This window comes from Microtus pennsylvanicus, chromosome 4, assembly GCF_037038515.1.
Source record: "Microtus pennsylvanicus isolate mMicPen1 chromosome 4, mMicPen1.hap1, whole genome shotgun sequence".
NCBI classification, from domain to species: domain Eukaryota; kingdom Metazoa; phylum Chordata; class Mammalia; order Rodentia; family Cricetidae; genus Microtus; species Microtus pennsylvanicus.
This window is the reverse complement of record NC_134582.1, coordinates 72,883,846-72,900,082: the sequence shown is the minus strand read 5'-3', so window position 1 is coordinate 72,900,082 and position 16,237 is coordinate 72,883,846. Positions and strand designations below refer to the sequence as shown.

General features: G+C 45.9%; 4 pseudogenes; all 4 read right to left on the bottom strand.

Annotated features, from left to right (window-relative positions):
- Window positions 1–377: 377 nt before the first annotated feature.
- LOC142849018 (chromatin target of PRMT1 protein pseudogene) lies at window positions 378–1,196 on the bottom strand (annotated as a pseudogene).
- Window positions 1,197–4,558: 3,362 nt separating this feature from the next.
- LOC142849017 (chromatin target of PRMT1 protein pseudogene) lies at window positions 4,559–5,377 on the bottom strand (annotated as a pseudogene).
- A 3,339-nt stretch (window positions 5,378–8,716) lies between these two features.
- LOC142849016 (chromatin target of PRMT1 protein pseudogene) lies at window positions 8,717–9,535 on the bottom strand (annotated as a pseudogene).
- Window positions 9,536–12,326: 2,791 nt separating this feature from the next.
- LOC142849014 (chromatin target of PRMT1 protein pseudogene) lies at window positions 12,327–13,145 on the bottom strand (annotated as a pseudogene).
- Between the last annotated feature and the right edge of the window lie 3,092 nt (window positions 13,146–16,237).

Below are 16,237 nucleotides of genomic sequence, written 5' to 3'. Positions count from 1 at the left end.
TCAGTGAGAACTCTGGCTGCTTCTGGGAACTCTTTCTGGGATCATAAAGGTGATTAGAAGAAATATTAAACTATCGGCGTATACAGCAGGTGAGGCAGAGACTGGAAAAAAGTTCTCCTCACAGGGCCAACGCATTCCTGCTTAAACCCAAGTCTGGGTGACTGGATAAACAACAAAACAAACTCAGGCGAATCAAGGGAAAATGGGGTTTATTTCACAGAGCATCGAAAGGTAAACAGAACAGGCGAAAGGCACCCACTGGTGGCAAGGGAGTCCACAACCCATGGTGTGAGTCCTTCCGGCCTCAGTCAGGGTCCTTCTCATGGGTGCTCAAGGCTATTTCTTCATAGGCACAGCTGTGGTGATTTCCCGAGAGTCTAAGAGGCAGGCAGGCAGGCTTCAGTTTCAGAATCTGCCTCTGCCATGTAGGCATCCAGCTCAGCATCCAGGCGTGCTCTAGTGTTGGACATGTATGCATCCAGTTCTTTGTCCAGCTGCTCCTTGGTCAATGCAGGGCGAGTGCGGGCACCTCTTCCTCGACCACGGCATCCAAAGTTCCCTCTTCCCCGACCTCCTCTGCCTCGACCACGGCATCCAAAGTTCCCTCTTCCCCAACCTATCACAGCCAGACTTCTACCACCGATTCTGCCACGACCCATAGCTGCACGCCCTCGGCCCCTTCTCCCAGGACCTCCACGACCTGGAACAGCACCACCTCTTGAGTCCATTTGTGGGGCAGCAAAGTCTTGTTCACCTCGGAGGAGCGGGCTTCGACCTTGGAATGACAACCCGCCCCTTGGCAGGCTTCTGGTGGCAAGTCCCCCACGTAGTCCTCCCCTTCCTCTTCCTCTTTCACTTCCTCGTCCTCGGCGAAAGCCTCCCTGGATTTTGGGTAGGCCTCGTCCTCCAATTGCTCCCCTGGACAGGTCACCTCTGGGTAGGCCTGAGGGAGCCTGGATGTTCCTCTTGTTACCCAGGCGCTGCTTAAGTTTTAATGCTGCCCGGACAGAGGGTCTATTCTCCATCTGCTGGGCCAGTCTTCTGTTTCTGGCGCTGCCTTGCAGCTGCTGCTGCAGCGAAGCCCGAATAGTCGCTGGCGTGGACTGTTTGTTCTCCACCAGACTAGTAAAGCGCTCATTTAGAGACAACTTGGGGGTTCTTATTAGCACCACACTTCGCCCTGACTGTGCATCCATCTTCAGGTCCTGAGAATCGAAGGAGATGGACCTCAGGGCTCCTCTCGCGGACGCTGCGGGCGGGTTTGCTGAATCTGAGCTGACAAGAACCACTCGGGTTTATTTGCTGGGCGCTTGCCTAAAGGGTATGATGCGAAGCTCACTCCTGGTCGCGTGGCTATCTAGTCCACCGACACTTCTGCTTGTCCGGCCCACCCTCTCCTTCCTTTCCTTTGTGCTAGTCCGTGCTGCCAATCCAGGAATCTCACAATGAGACTGTGTCTGAGAGAGGTCTCCACGCCTTTTTATATTCTCCTCTAGGGGTGGGACTAAAGGCCTGCACCAATGGGATTAGAGTGTGTGTTAGGGTGTGGCTACTGGGATTAAAGGTGTGTGTTTCTAAATCTGCTCATTAGGCTGATCCATGGCACTCTTTTACTCTCAGATCTTTAGGTAATCTTTATTTATTAAAATACTATTGAAATGTCACTATTTTCCCACTTTCTATGTAAGAGAAAAGAGAAGGCTATAACGAATATGAGCATATACAATAAGTACAGGCAATAAATACATCAACAATGCCCCATCCATTTGTGTTTGACAAATTCAGAGAAAGATTTCACCTCTATCCTATCTATTTGGGTTCAAAGTTTTCTCCCGAATTGATTTTCTATCGTAATGTGCTTTCTTTTTCTGGAAAACTAGAGCTGTAGCTATCAAATCCTCAACTCCCTCAGAGACCCAAGAAGGAAATAACAGGAACTGAGTAAGCAGGAGGCACAAGCAGGCGACTTCCAAACCATGCAATGACAGAAAACGACTGTCTGCCCGTACAGTAACCCAAACCGAGTTTCTGGTGGCATCGGGGCATCCATCTTCAGCCTTCAGGCCTAGCATATTCGACAGGCTTTTCTGTGAGGGAGGATATTCTGTGTCCTGCTTGTCTTTAGGACAATGTCATGTAGGCAGTTGAGACAAGGGCATGTTTTGCCCGATGGCTTCCTTTTTGCCACAGAGAAAGTAAACTCCATGTGCAGTTTCTTCCATGTCCATTATCTTCTCTGAAGAAGATTGCAGCTGCAAGAAGCAGACATGTCTCATTGTCACAAAGAGAAGTGTACAAGGAGCTCTGGGCTGCGAGCCTGCCGCCTGGCTCCCAGCCGCCTGGCCAGCTTATGCCCCGAAATAACAACACACAAACTGCATTCTTTTAAACGCTGCTTGGCCCGTTAGTTCTAGCCTCTTATTGCCTAATCTCACATCTTGATTAACCCATTTCTAATAATCTGTGTTGCACCACCATGTGGAGGCTTACCGGGAAAGATTCAGCACGTCTGACCTGGCGGCTGGCTCCATGGCGGCTGCCCTGGAGAGGAGAGGCATGGCGTCAGGCTCACTTCCCTTCTTCCCAGCATTCTGTTCTGTCTACTCCTCCCACCTACGTCTGACCTTTCAGGCCAAGCAGTTTCTTTATTAATTATTCAATGAAAGCAACAGATAGACATGTGATCTTCACACATCAGAGAACAACCAAGGTTATTAAAACATTTTAATTGCCATATTCTGTAGATCTCTGAAGTGTTTGAAAATGACCTATCCTTCTAAATTATCTTTGTTTCATCTTGAAAATATACCTAGTATGACTATGAGTTCAATTGTACTAGGTGATTAACTACTAACCTATATTTCTTTATTATATTAAACAGTTAATTGATAATAAGAATTTTCAAAGTCTAGAAAGTTATATTAATTTATATTAAATGAGCTGTAGAGGTACAATAGCTCAGACAAGCATGGAAATGTATGTAGAGCATGTTTTACTAAAATTGACCTCAAGTTTGAATCAATATACAAAATTTGTATACAGTATACAATACTAAACCAATGCAAAACACTTAAAACAAATAGGTGCTAAAAACTGGATCAATAAACTTTTTTATTTTTTTTCATTTTATCTCTCTTCTCTCTCTGTCTCTCTCTCTGTCTCTCTCTCTGTCTCTCTCTCTGTCTGTCTCTGTCTCTCTCTCTCTGTCTCTCTCTCTGTATCTGTCTCTGTCTCTCTCTGTCTCTCTCTATCTTTCTCTCTCTCTCTCTCTCTCTCTCTCTCTCTCTCTCTCTCTCTCTCTCTCTCTCTCTGTCTCCTTCTACTTCACCGTCGTTGGTTTTTGAGCCAGGGTTTCTGAGTAGCAATAGAACCTGTCCGGGAACTTGCTCTGTAGACCAGGCTGACCTTGAACTCATTAAGACCAGCCTGCTTCTGCCTCCCAAGCGTAGGGATTCAATTGATTGCCACCAACGCCCAGACTTTGTTTTTCAAAACAAAAACTTTGGATCTAACCAAATATGCTTTGTTTAGAGTTTCCCTAAGCATTATCCATAATAAATTGTAACTAACACATTACACGAAAACCAACATCCATAATCCATTTTTGGGTGGAGGGAAGAAATGTGCATAGTTTTCTAGGCTACTTCCTAATGATTGGGTGCTGATAAAATTTTTTGAATGAGACAACAGTTTGTTATAACGAGCCAGATAAATGGATTCCGCTGAAACTGAACAGCTGACAAATTATTGTTAAAATTAAACCTTCAAGAGGTTAAAAAAAAAGCGATTTTTGTAGATTGAACCAAGACTGGTTCTGGACATAGGTAACTGCATGTCTGCAGTTAGGTTGTAAAGCTTCTCCTAGCCGAGTGTCTTTGGCGACCACTAATGGCTTCTGTTTCACTAAATGTGAAAAAATCTCTTGGAAATGACACAAAGGCCAAATAAGTTAAAAATGTTATTTTAGGGTGGAAATTCTACACATCCAGCTCAGCATGTCCTATGCAATGTCAAAGACTAAATCAAAGTGGCTACAACGTGTACGCCGTTCCTGACTCAGGAGCACTATCAACATTTCCAAATTACCCCCTTCACCATCAACATAGCACACACACCTTCAGTTTAGCTGTGAGCACACAGCTCTTAAGGAAGGTGTAGAACTCTAACCCAGAGAGCTCCCATCAGTGAGAACTCTGGCTGCTTCTGGGAACTCTTTCTGGGATCATAAAGGTGATTAGAAGAAATATTAAACTATCGGCGTATACAGCAGGTGAGGCAGAGACTGGAAAAAAGTTCTCCTCACAGGGCCAACGCATTCCTGCTTAAACCCAAGTCTGGGTGACTGGATAAACAACAAAACAAACTCAGGCGAATCAAGGGAAAATGGGGTTTATTTCACAGAGCATCGAAAGGTAAACAGAACAGGCGAAAGGCACCCACTGGTGGCAAGGGAGTCCACAACCCATGGTGTGAGTCCTTCCGGCCTCAGTCAGGGTCCTTCTCATGGGTGCTCAAGGCTATTTCTTCATAGGCACAGCTGTGGTGATTTCCCGAGAGTCTAAGAGGCAGGCAGGCAGGCTTCAGTTTCAGAATCTGCCTCTGCCATGTAGGCATCCAGCTCAGCATCCAGGCGTGCTCTAGTGTTGGACATGTATGCATCCAGTTCTTTGTCCAGCTGCTCCTTGGTCAATGCAGGGCGAGTGCGGGCACCTCTTCCTCGACCACGGCATCCAAAGTTCCCTCTTCCCCGACCTCCTCTGCCTCGACCACGGCATCCAAAGTTCCCTCTTCCCCAACCTATCACAGCCAGACTTCTACCACCGATTCTGCCACGACCCATAGCTGCACGCCCTCGGCCCCTTCTCCCAGGACCTCCACGACCTGGAACAGCACCACCTCTTGAGTCCATTTGTGGGGCAGCAAAGTCTTGTTCACCTCGGAGGAGCGGGCTTCGACCTTGGAATGACAACCCGCCCCTTGGCAGGCTTCTGGTGGCAAGTCCCCCACGTAGTCCTCCCCTTCCTCTTCCTCTTTCACTTCCTCGTCCTCGGCGAAAGCCTCCCTGGATTTTGGGTAGGCCTCGTCCTCCAATTGCTCCCCTGGACAGGTCACCTCTGGGTAGGCCTGAGGGAGCCTGGATGTTCCTCTTGTTACCCAGGCGCTGCTTAAGTTTTAATGCTGCCCGGACAGAGGGTCTATTCTCCATCTGCTGGGCCAGTCTTCTGTTTCTGGCGCTGCCTTGCAGCTGCTGCTGCAGCGAAGCCCGAATAGTCGCTGGCGTGGACTGTTTGTTCTCCACCAGACTAGTAAAGCGCTCATTTAGAGACAACTTGGGGGTTCTTATTAGCACCACACTTCGCCCTGACTGTGCATCCATCTTCAGGTCCTGAGAATCGAAGGAGATGGACCTCAGGGCTCCTCTCGCGGACGCTGCGGGCGGGTTTGCTGAATCTGAGCTGACAAGAACCACTCGGGTTTATTTGCTGGGCGCTTGCCTAAAGGGTATGATGCGAAGCTCACTCCTGGTCGCGTGGCTATCTAGTCCACCGACACTTCTGCTTGTCCGGCCCACCCTCTCCTTCCTTTCCTTTGTGCTAGTCCGTGCTGCCAATCCAGGAATCTCACAATGAGACTGTGTCTGAGAGAGGTCTCCACGCCTTTTTATATTCTCCTCTAGGGGTGGGACTAAAGGCCTGCACCAATGGGATTAGAGTGTGTGTTAGGGTGTGGCTACTGGGATTAAAGGTGTGTGTTTCTAAATCTGCTCATTAGGCTGATCCATGGCACTCTTTTACTCTCAGATCTTTAGGTAATCTTTATTTATTAAAATACTATTGAAATGTCACTATTTTCCCACTTTCTATGTAAGAGAAAAGAGAAGGCTATAACGAATATGAGCATATACAATAAGTACAGGCAATAAATACATCAACAATGCCCCATCCATTTGTGTTTGACAAATTCAGAGAAAGATTTCACCTCTATCCTATCTATTTGGGTTCAAAGTTTTCTCCCGAATTGATTTTCTATCGTAATGTGCTTTCTTTTTCTGGAAAACTAGAGCTGTAGCTATCAAATCCTCAACTCCCTCAGAGACCCAAGAAGGAAATAACAGGAACTGAGTAAGCAGGAGGCACAAGCAGGCGACTTCCAAACCATGCAATGACAGAAAACGACTGTCTGCCCGTACAGTAACCCAAACCGAGTTTCTGGTGGCATCGGGGCATCCATCTTCAGCCTTCAGGCCTAGCATATTCGACAGGCTTTTCTGTGAGGGAGGATATTCTGTGTCCTGCTTGTCTTTAGGACAATGTCATGTAGGCAGTTGAGACAAGGGCATGTTTTGCCCGATGGCTTCCTTTTTGCCACAGAGAAAGTAAACTCCATGTGCAGTTTCTTCCATGTCCATTATCTTCTCTGAAGAAGATTGCAGCTGCAAGAAGCAGACATGTCTCATTGTCACAAAGAGAAGTGTACAAGGAGCTCTGGGCTGCGAGCCTGCCGCCTGGCTCCCAGCCGCCTGGCCAGCTTATGCCCCGAAATAACAACACACAAACTGCATTCTTTTAAACGCTGCTTGGCCCGTTAGTTCTAGCCTCTTATTGCCTAATCTCACATCTTGATTAACCCATTTCTAATAATCTGTGTTGCACCACCATGTGGAGGCTTACCGGGAAAGATTCAGCACGTCTGACCTGGCGGCTGGCTCCATGGCGGCTGCCCTGGAGAGGAGAGGCATGGCGTCAGGCTCACTTCCCTTCTTCCCAGCATTCTGTTCTGTCTACTCCTCCCACCTACGTCTGACCTTTCAGGCCAAGCAGTTTCTTTATTAATTATTCAATGAAAGCAACAGATAGACATGTGATCTTCACACATCAGAGAACAACCAAGGTTATTAAAACATTTTAATTGCCATATTCTGGAGATCTCTGAAGTGTTTGAAAATGACCTATCCTTCTAAATTATCTTTGTTTCATCTTGAAAATATACCTAGTATGACTATGAGTTCAATTGTACTAGGTGATTAACTACTAACCTATATTTCTTTATTATATTAAACAGTTAATTGATAATAAGAATTTTCAAAGTCTAGAAAGTTATATTAATTTATATTAAATGAGCTGTAGAGGTACAATAGCTCACACAAGCATGGAAATGTATGTAGAGCATGTTTTACTAAAATTGACCTCAAGTTTGAATCAATATACAAAATTTGTATACAGTATACAATACTAAACCAATGCAAAACACTTAAAACAAATAGGTGCTAAAAACTGGATCAATAAACTTTTTTATTTTTTTTCATTTTATCTCTCTTCTCTCTCTGTCTCTCTCTCTGTCTCTCTCTCTGTCTCTCTCTCTGTCTGTCTCTGTCTCTCTCTCTCTGTCTCTCTCTCTGTATCTGTCTCTGTCTCTCTCTGTCTCTCTCTATCTTTCTCTCTCTCTCTCTCTCTCTCTCTCTCTCTCTGTCTCCTTCTACTTCACCGTCGTTGGTTTTTGAGCCAGGGTTTCTGAGTAGCAATAGAACCTGTCCGGGAACTTGCTCTGTAGACCAGGCTGACCTTGAACTCATTAAGACCAGCCTGCTTCTGCCTCCCAAGCGTAGGGATTCAATTGATTGCCACCAACGCCCAGACTTTGTTTTTCAAAACAAAAACTTTGGATCTAACCAAATATGCTTTGTTTAGAGTTTCCCTAAGCATTATCCATAATAAATTGTAACTAACACATTACACGAAAACCAACATCCATAATCCATTTTTGGGTGGAGGGAAGAAATGTGCATAGTTTTCTAGGCTACTTCCTAATGATTGGGTGCTGATAAAATTTTTTGAATGAGACAACAGTTTGTTATAACGAGCCAGATAAATGGATTCCGCTGAAACTGAACAGCTGACAAATTATTGTTAAAATTAAACCTTCAAGAGGTTAAAAAAAAAGCGATTTTTGTAGATTGAACCAAGACTGGTTCTGGACATAGGTAACTGCATGTCTGCAGTTAGGTTGTAAAGCTTCTCCTAGCCGAGTGTCTTTGGCGACCACTAATGGCTTCTCTTTCACTAAATGTGAAAAAATCTCTTGGAAATGACACAAAGGCCAAATAAGTTAAAAAATGTTATTTTAGGGTGGAAATTCTACACATCCAGCTCAGCATGTCCTATGCAATGTCAAAGACTAAATCAAAGTGGCTACAACGTGTACGCCGTTCCTGACTCAGGAGCACTATCAACATTTCCAAATTACCACCTTCACCATCAACATAGCACACACACCTTCAGTTTAGCTGTGAGCACACAGCTCTTAAGGAAGGTGTAGAACTCTAACCCAGAGAGCTCCCATCAGTGAGAACTCTGGCTGCTTCTGGGAACTCTTTCTGGGATCATAAAGGTGATTAGAAGAAATATTAAACTATCGGCGTATACAGCAGGTGAGGCAGAGACTGGAAAAAAGTTCTCCTCACAGGGCCAACGCATTCCTGCTTAAACCCAAGTCTGGGTGACTGGATAAACAACAAAACAAACTCAGGCGAATCAAGGGAAAATGGGGTTTATTTCACAGAGCATCGAAAGGTAAACAGAACAGGCGAAAGGCACCCACTGGTGGCAAGGGAGTCCACAACCCATGGTGTGAGTCCTTCCGGCCTCAGTCAGGGTCCTTCTCATGGGTGCTCAAGGCTATTTCTTCATAGGCACAGCTGTGGTGATTTCCCGAGAGTCTAAGAGGCAGGCAGGCAGGCTTCAGTTTCAGAATCTGCCTCTGCCATGTAGGCATCCAGCTCAGCATCCAGGCGTGCTCTAGTGTTGGACATGTATGCATCCAGTTCTTTGTCCAGCTGCTCCTTGGTCAATGCAGGGCGAGTGCGGGCACCTCTTCCTCGACCACGGCATCCAAAGTTCCCTCTTCCCCGACCTCCTCTGCCTCGACCACGGCATCCAAAGTTCCCTCTTCCCCAACCTATCACAGCCAGACCTCTACCACCGATTCCGCCACGACCCATAGCTGCACGCCCTCGGCCCCTTCTCCCAGGACCTCCACGACCTGGAACAGCACCACCTCTTGAGTCCATTTGTGGGGCAGCAAAGTCTTGTTCACCTCGGAGGAGCGGGCTTCGACCTTGGAATGACAACCCGCCCCTTGGCAGGCTTCTGGTGGCAAGTCCCCCACGTAGTCCTCCCCTTCCTCTTCCTCTTTCACTTCCTCGTCCTCGGCGAAAGCCTCCCTGGATTTTGGGTAGGCCTCGTCCTCCAATTGCTCCCCTGGACAGGTCACCTCTGGGTAGGCCTGAGGGAGCCTGGATGTTCCTCTTGTTACCCAGGCGCTGCTTAAGTTTTAATGCTGCCCGGACAGAGGGTCTATTCTCCATCTGCTGGGCCAGTCTTCTGTTTCTGGCGCTGCCTTGCAGCTGCTGCTGCAGCGAAGCCCGAATAGTCGCTGGCGTGGACTGTTTGTTCTCCACCAGACTAGTAAAGCGCTCATTTAGAGACAACTTGGGGGTTCTTATTAGCACCACACTTCGCCCTGACTGTGCATCCATCTTCAGGTCCTGAGAATCGAAGGAGATGGACCTCAGGGCTCCTCTCGCGGACGCTGCGGGCGGGTTTGCTGAATCTGAGCTGACAAGAACCACTCGGGTTTATTTGCTGGGCGCTTGCCTAAAGGGTATGATGCGAAGCTCACTCCTGGTCGCGTGGCTATCTAGTCCACCGACACTTCTGCTTGTCCGGCCCACCCTCTCCTTCCTTTCCTTTGTGCTAGTCCGTGCTGCCAATCCAGGAATCTCACAATGAGACTGTGTCTGAGAGAGGTCTCCACGCCTTTTTATAGTCTCCTCTAGGGGTGGGACTAAAGGCCTGCACCAATGGGATTAGAGTGTGTGTTAGGGTGTGGCTACTGGGATTAAAGGTGTGTGTTTCTAAATCTGCTCATTAGGCTGATCCATGGCACTCTTTTACTCTCAGATCTTTAGGTAATCTTTATTTATTAAAATACTATTGAAATGTCACTATTTTCCCACTTTCTATGTAAGAGAAAAGAGAAGGCTATAACGAATATGAGCATATACAATAAGTACAGGCAATAAATACATCAACAATGCCCCATCCATTTGTGTTTGACAAATTCAGAGAAAGATTTCACCTCTATCCTATCTATTTGGGTTCAAAGTTTTCTCCCGAATTGATTTTCTATCGTAATGTGCTTTCTTTTTCTGGAAAACTAGAGCTGTAGCTATCAAATCCTCAACTCCCTCAGAGACCCAAGAAGGAAATAACAGGAACTGAGTAAGCAGGAGGCACAAGCAGGCGACTTCCAAACCATGCAATGACAGAAAACGACTGTCTGCCCGTACAGTAACCCAAACCGAGTTTCTGGTGGCATCGGGGCATCCATCTTCAGCCTTCAGGCCTAGCATATTCGACAGGCTTTTCTGTGAGGGAGGATATTCTGTGTCCTGCTTGTCTTTAGGACAATGTCATGTAGGCAGTTGAGACAAGGGCATGTTTTGCCCGATGGCTTCCTTTTTGCCACAGAGAAAGTAAACTCCATGTGCAGTTTCTTCCATGTCCATTATCTTCTCTGAAGAAGATTGCAGCTGCAAGAAGCAGACATGTCTCATTGTCACAAAGAGAAGTGTACAAGGAGCTCTGGGCTGCGAGCCTGCCGCCTGGCTCCCAGCCGCCTGGCCAGCTTATGCCCCGAAATAACAACACACAAACTGCATTCTTTTAAACGCTGCTTGGCCCGTTAGTTCTAGCCTCTTATTGCCTAATCTCACATCTTGATTAACCCATTTCTAATAATCTGTGTTGCACCACCATGTGGAGGCTTACCGGGAAAGATTCAGCACGTCTGACCTGGCGGCTGGCTCCATGGCGGCTGCCCTGGAGAGGAGAGGCATGGCGTCAGGCTCACTTCCCTTCTTCCCAGCATTCTGTTCTGTCTACTCCTCCCACCTACGTCTGACCTTTCAGGCCAAGCAGTTTCTTTATTAATTATTCAATGAAAGCAACAGATAGACATGTGATCTTCACACATCAGAGAACAACCAAGGTTATTAAAACATTTTAATTGCCATATTCTGTAGATCTCTGAAGTGTTTGAAAATGACCTATCCTTCTAAATTATCTTTGTTTCATCTTGAAAATATACCTAGTATGACTATGAGTTCAATTGTACTAGGTGATTAACTACTAACCTATATTTCTTTATTATATTAAACAGTTAATTGATAATAAGAATTTTCAAAGTCTAGAAAGTTATATTAATTTATATTAAATGAGCTGTAGAGGTACAATAGCTCACACAAGCATGGAAATGTATGTAGAGCATGTTTTACTAAAATTGACCTCAAGTTTGAATCAATATACAAAATTTGTATACAGTATACAATACTAAACCAATGCAAAACACTTAAAACAAATAGGTGCTAAAAACTGGATCAATAAACTTTTTTATTTTTTTTCATTTTATCTCTCTTCTCTCTCTGTCTGTCTCTGTCTATCTCTCTGTCTCTCTCTCTGTCTGTCTCTGTCTCTCTCTCTGTCTCTCTCTCTGTATCTGTCTCTGTCTCTCTCTGTCTCTCTCTATCTTTCTCTCTCTCTCTCTCTCTCTCTCTCTCTCTCTCTCTCTCTCTCTCTCTCTCTGTCTCCTTCTACTTCACCGTCGTTGGTTTTTGAGCCAGGGTTTCTGAGTAGCAATAGAACCTGTCCGGGAACTTGCTCTGTAGACCAGGCTGACCTTGAACTCATTAAGACCAGCCTGCTTCTGCCTCCCAAGCGTAGGGATTCAATTGATTGCCACCAACGCCCAGACTTTGTTTTTCAAAACAAAAACTTTATCAACATTTCCAAATTACCACCTTCACCATCAACATAGCACACACACCTTCAGTTTAGCTGTGAGCACACAGCTCTTAAGGAAGGTGTAGAACTCTAACCCAGAGAGCTCCCATCAGTGAGAACTCTGGCTGCTTCCGGGAACACTTTCTGGGATCATAAAGGTGATTAGAAGAAATATTAAACTATCGGCGTATACAGCAGGTGAGGCAGAGACTGGAAAAAAGTTCTCCTCACAGGGCCAACGCATTCCTGCTTAAACCCAAGTCTGGGTGACTGGATAAACAACAAAACAAACTCAGGCGAATCAAGGGAAAATGGGGTTTATTTCACAGAGCATCGAAAGGTAAACAGAACAGACGAAAGGCACCCACTGGTGGCAAGGGAGTCCACAACCCATGGTGTGAGTCCTTCCGGCCTCAGTCAGGGTCCTTCTCATGGGTGCTCAAGGCTATTTCTTCATAGGCACAGCTGTGGTGATTTCCCGAGAGTCTAAGAGGCAGGCAGGCAGGCTTCAGTTTCAGAATCTGCCTCTGCCATGTAGGCATCCAGCTCAGCATCCAGGCGTGCTCTAGTGTTGGACATGTATGCATCCAGTTCTTTGTCCAGCTGCTCCTTGGTCAATGCAGGGCGAGTGCGGGCACCTCTTCCTCGACCACGGCATCCAAAGTTCCCTCTTCCCCGACCTCCTCTGCCTCGACCACGGCATCCAAAGTTCCCTCTTCCCCAACCTATCACAGCCAGACCTCTACCACCGATTCCGCCACGACCCATAGCTGCACGCCCTCGGCCCCTTCTCCCAGGACCTCCACGACCTGGAACAGCACCACCTCTTGAGTCCATTTGTGGGGCAGCAAAGTCTTGTTCACCTCGGAGGAGCGGGCTTCGACCTTGGAATGACAACCCGCCCCTTGGCAGGCTTCTGGTGGCAAGTCCCCCACGTAGTCCTCCCCTTCCTCTTCCTCTTTCACTTCCTCGTCCTCGGCGAAAGCCTCCCTGGATTTTGGGTAGGCCTCGTCCTCCAATTGCTCCCCTGGACAGGTCACCTCTGGGTAGGCCTGAGGGAGCCTGGATGTTCCTCTTGTTACCCAGGCGCTGCTTAAGTTTTAATGCTGCCCGGACAGAGGGTCTATTCTCCATCTGCTGGGCCAGTCTTCTGTTTCTGGCGCTGCCTTGCAGCTGCTGCTGCAGCGAAGCCCGAATAGTCGCTGGCGTGGACTGTTTGTTCTCCACCAGACTAGTAAAGCGCTCATTTAGAGACAACTTGGGGGTTCTTATTAGCACCACACTTCGCCCTGACTGTGCATCCATCTTCAGGTCCTGAGAATCGAAGGAGATGGACCTCAGGGCTCCTCTCGCGGACGCTGCGGGCGGGTTTGCTGAATCTGAGCTGACAAGAACCACTCGGGTTTATTTGCTGGGCGCTTGCCTAAAGGGTATGATGCGAAGCTCACTCCTGGTCGCGTGGCTATCTAGTCCACCGACACTTCTGCTTGTCCGGCCCACCCTCTCCTTCCTTTCCTTTGTGCTAGTCCGTGCTGCCAATCCAGGAATCTCACAATGAGACTGTGTCTGAGAGAGGTCTCCACGCCTTTTTATAGTCTCCTCTAGGGGTGGGACTAAAGGCCTGCACCAATGGGATTAGAGTGTGTGTTAGGGTGTGGCTACTGGGATTAAAGGTGTGTGTTTCTAAATCTGCTCATTAGGCTGATCCATGGCACTCTTTTACTCTCAGATCTTTAGGTAATCTTTATTTATTAAAATACTATTGAAATGTCACTATTTTCCCACTTTCTATGTAAGAGAAAAGAGAAGGCTATAACGAATATGAGCATATACAATAAGTACAGGCAATAAATACATCAACAATGCCCCATCCATTTGTGTTTGACAAATTCAGAGAAAGATTTCACCTCTATCCTATCTATTTGGGTTCAAAGTTTTCTCCCGAATTGATTTTCTATCGTAATGTGCTTTCTTTTTCTGGAAAACTAGAGCTGTAGCTATCAAATCCTCAACTCCCTCAGAGACCCAAGAAGGAAATAACAGGAACTGAGTAAGCAGGAGGCACAAGCAGGCGACTTCCAAACCATGCAATGACAGAAAACGACTGTCTGCCCGTACAGTAACCCAAACCGAGTTTCTGGTGGCATCGGGGCATCCATCTTCAGCCTTCAGGCCTAGCATATTCGACAGGCTTTTCTGTGAGGGAGGATATTCTGTGTCCTGCTTGTCTTTAGGACAATGTCATGTAGGCAGTTGAGACAAGGGCATGTTTTGCCCGATGGCTTCCTTTTTGCCACAGAGAAAGTAAACTCCATGTGCAGTTTCTTCCATGTCCATTATCTTCTCAGAAGAAGATTGCAGCTGCAAGAAGCAGACATGTCTCATTGTCACAAAGAGAAGTGTACAAGGAGCTCTGGGCTGCGAGCCTGCCGCCTGGCTCCCAGCCGCCTGGCCAGCTTATGCCCCGAAATAACAACACACAAACTGCATTCTTTTAAACGCTGCTTGGCCCGTTAGTTCTAGCCTCTTATTGCCTAATCTCACATCTTGATTAACCCATTTCTAATAATCTGTGTTGCACCACCATGTGGAGGCTTACCGGGAAAGATTCAGCACGTCTGACCTGGCGGCTGGCTCCATGGCGGCTGCCCTGGAGAGGAGAGGCATGGCGTCAGGCTCACTTCCCTTCTTCCCAGCATTCTGTTCTGTCTACTCCTCCCACCTACGTCTGACCTTTCAGGCCAAGCAGTTTCTTTATTAATTATTCAATGAAAGCAACAGATAGACATGTGATCTTCACACATCAGAGAACAACCAAGGTTATTAAAACATTTTAATTGCCATATTCTGGAGATCTCTGAAGTGTTTGAAAATGACCTATCCTTCTAAATTATCTTTGTTTCATCTTGAAAATATACCTAGTATGACTATGAGTTCAATTGTACTAGGTGATTAACTACTAACCTATATTTCTTTATTATATTAAACAGTTAATTGATAATAAGAATTTTCAAAGTCTAGAAATTTATATTAATTTATATTAAATGAGCTGTAGAGGTACAATAGCTCACACAAGCATGGAAATGTATGTAGAGCATGTTTTACTAAAATTGACCTCAAGTTTGAATCAATATACAAAATTTGTATACAGTATACAATACTAAACCAATGCAAAACACTTAAAACAAATAGGTGCTAAAAACTGGATCAATAAACTTTTTTATTTTTTTTCATTTTATCTCTCTTCTCTCTCTGTCTCTCTCTGTCTCTCTCTCTGTCTGTCTCTGTCTCTCTCTCTGTCTCTCTCTCTGTCTCTCTCTGTCTCTCTCTCTCTGTCTCTCTCTCTCTGTATCTGTCTCTGTCTCTCTCTGTCTCTCTCTATCTTTCTCTCTCTCTCTCTCTCTCTCTCTCTCTCTCTCTCTCTGTCTGTCTCCTTCTACTTCACCGTCGTTGGTTTTTGAGCCAGGGTTTCTGAGTAGCAATAGAACCTGTCCGGGAACTTGCTCTGTAGACCAGGCTGACCTTGAACTCATTAAGACCAGCCTGCTTCTGCCTCCCAAGCGTAGGGATTCAATTGATTGCCACCAACGCCCAGACTTTGTTTTTCAAAACAAAAACTTTGGATCTAACCAAATATGCTTTGTTTAGAGTTTCCCTAAGCATTATCCATAATAAATTGTAACTAACACATTACACGAAAACCAACATCCATAATCCATTTTTGGGTGGAGGGAAGAAATGTGCATAGTTTTCTAGGCTACTTCCTAATGATTGGGTGCTGATAAATTTTTTGAATGAGACAACAGTTTGTTATAACGAGCCAGATAAATGGATTCCGCTGAAACTGAACAGCTGACAAATTATTGTTAAAATTAAACCTTCAAGAGGTTAAAAAAAAGCGATTTTTGTAGATTGAACCAAGACTGGTTCTGGACATAGGTAACTGCACGTCTGCAGTTAGGTTGTAAAGCTTCTCCTAGCCGAGTGTCTTTGGCGACCACTAATGGCTTCTGTTTCACTAAATGTGAAAAAATCTCTTGGAAATGACACAAAGGCCAAATAAGTTAAAAATGTTATTTTAGGGTGGAAATTCTACACATCCAGCTCAGCATGTCCTATGCAATGTCAAAGACTAAATCAAAGTGGCTACAACGTGTACGCCGTTCCTGACTCAGGAGCACTATCAACATTTCCAAATTACCCCCTTCACCATCAACATAGCACACACACCTTCAGTTTAGCTGTGAGCACACAGCTCTTAAGGAAGGTGTAGAACTCTAACCCAGAGAGCTCCCATCAGTGAGAACTCTGGCTGCTTCTGGGAACTCTTTCTGGGATCATAAAGGTGATTAGAAGAAATATTAAACTATCGGCGTATACAGCAGGTGAGGCAGAGA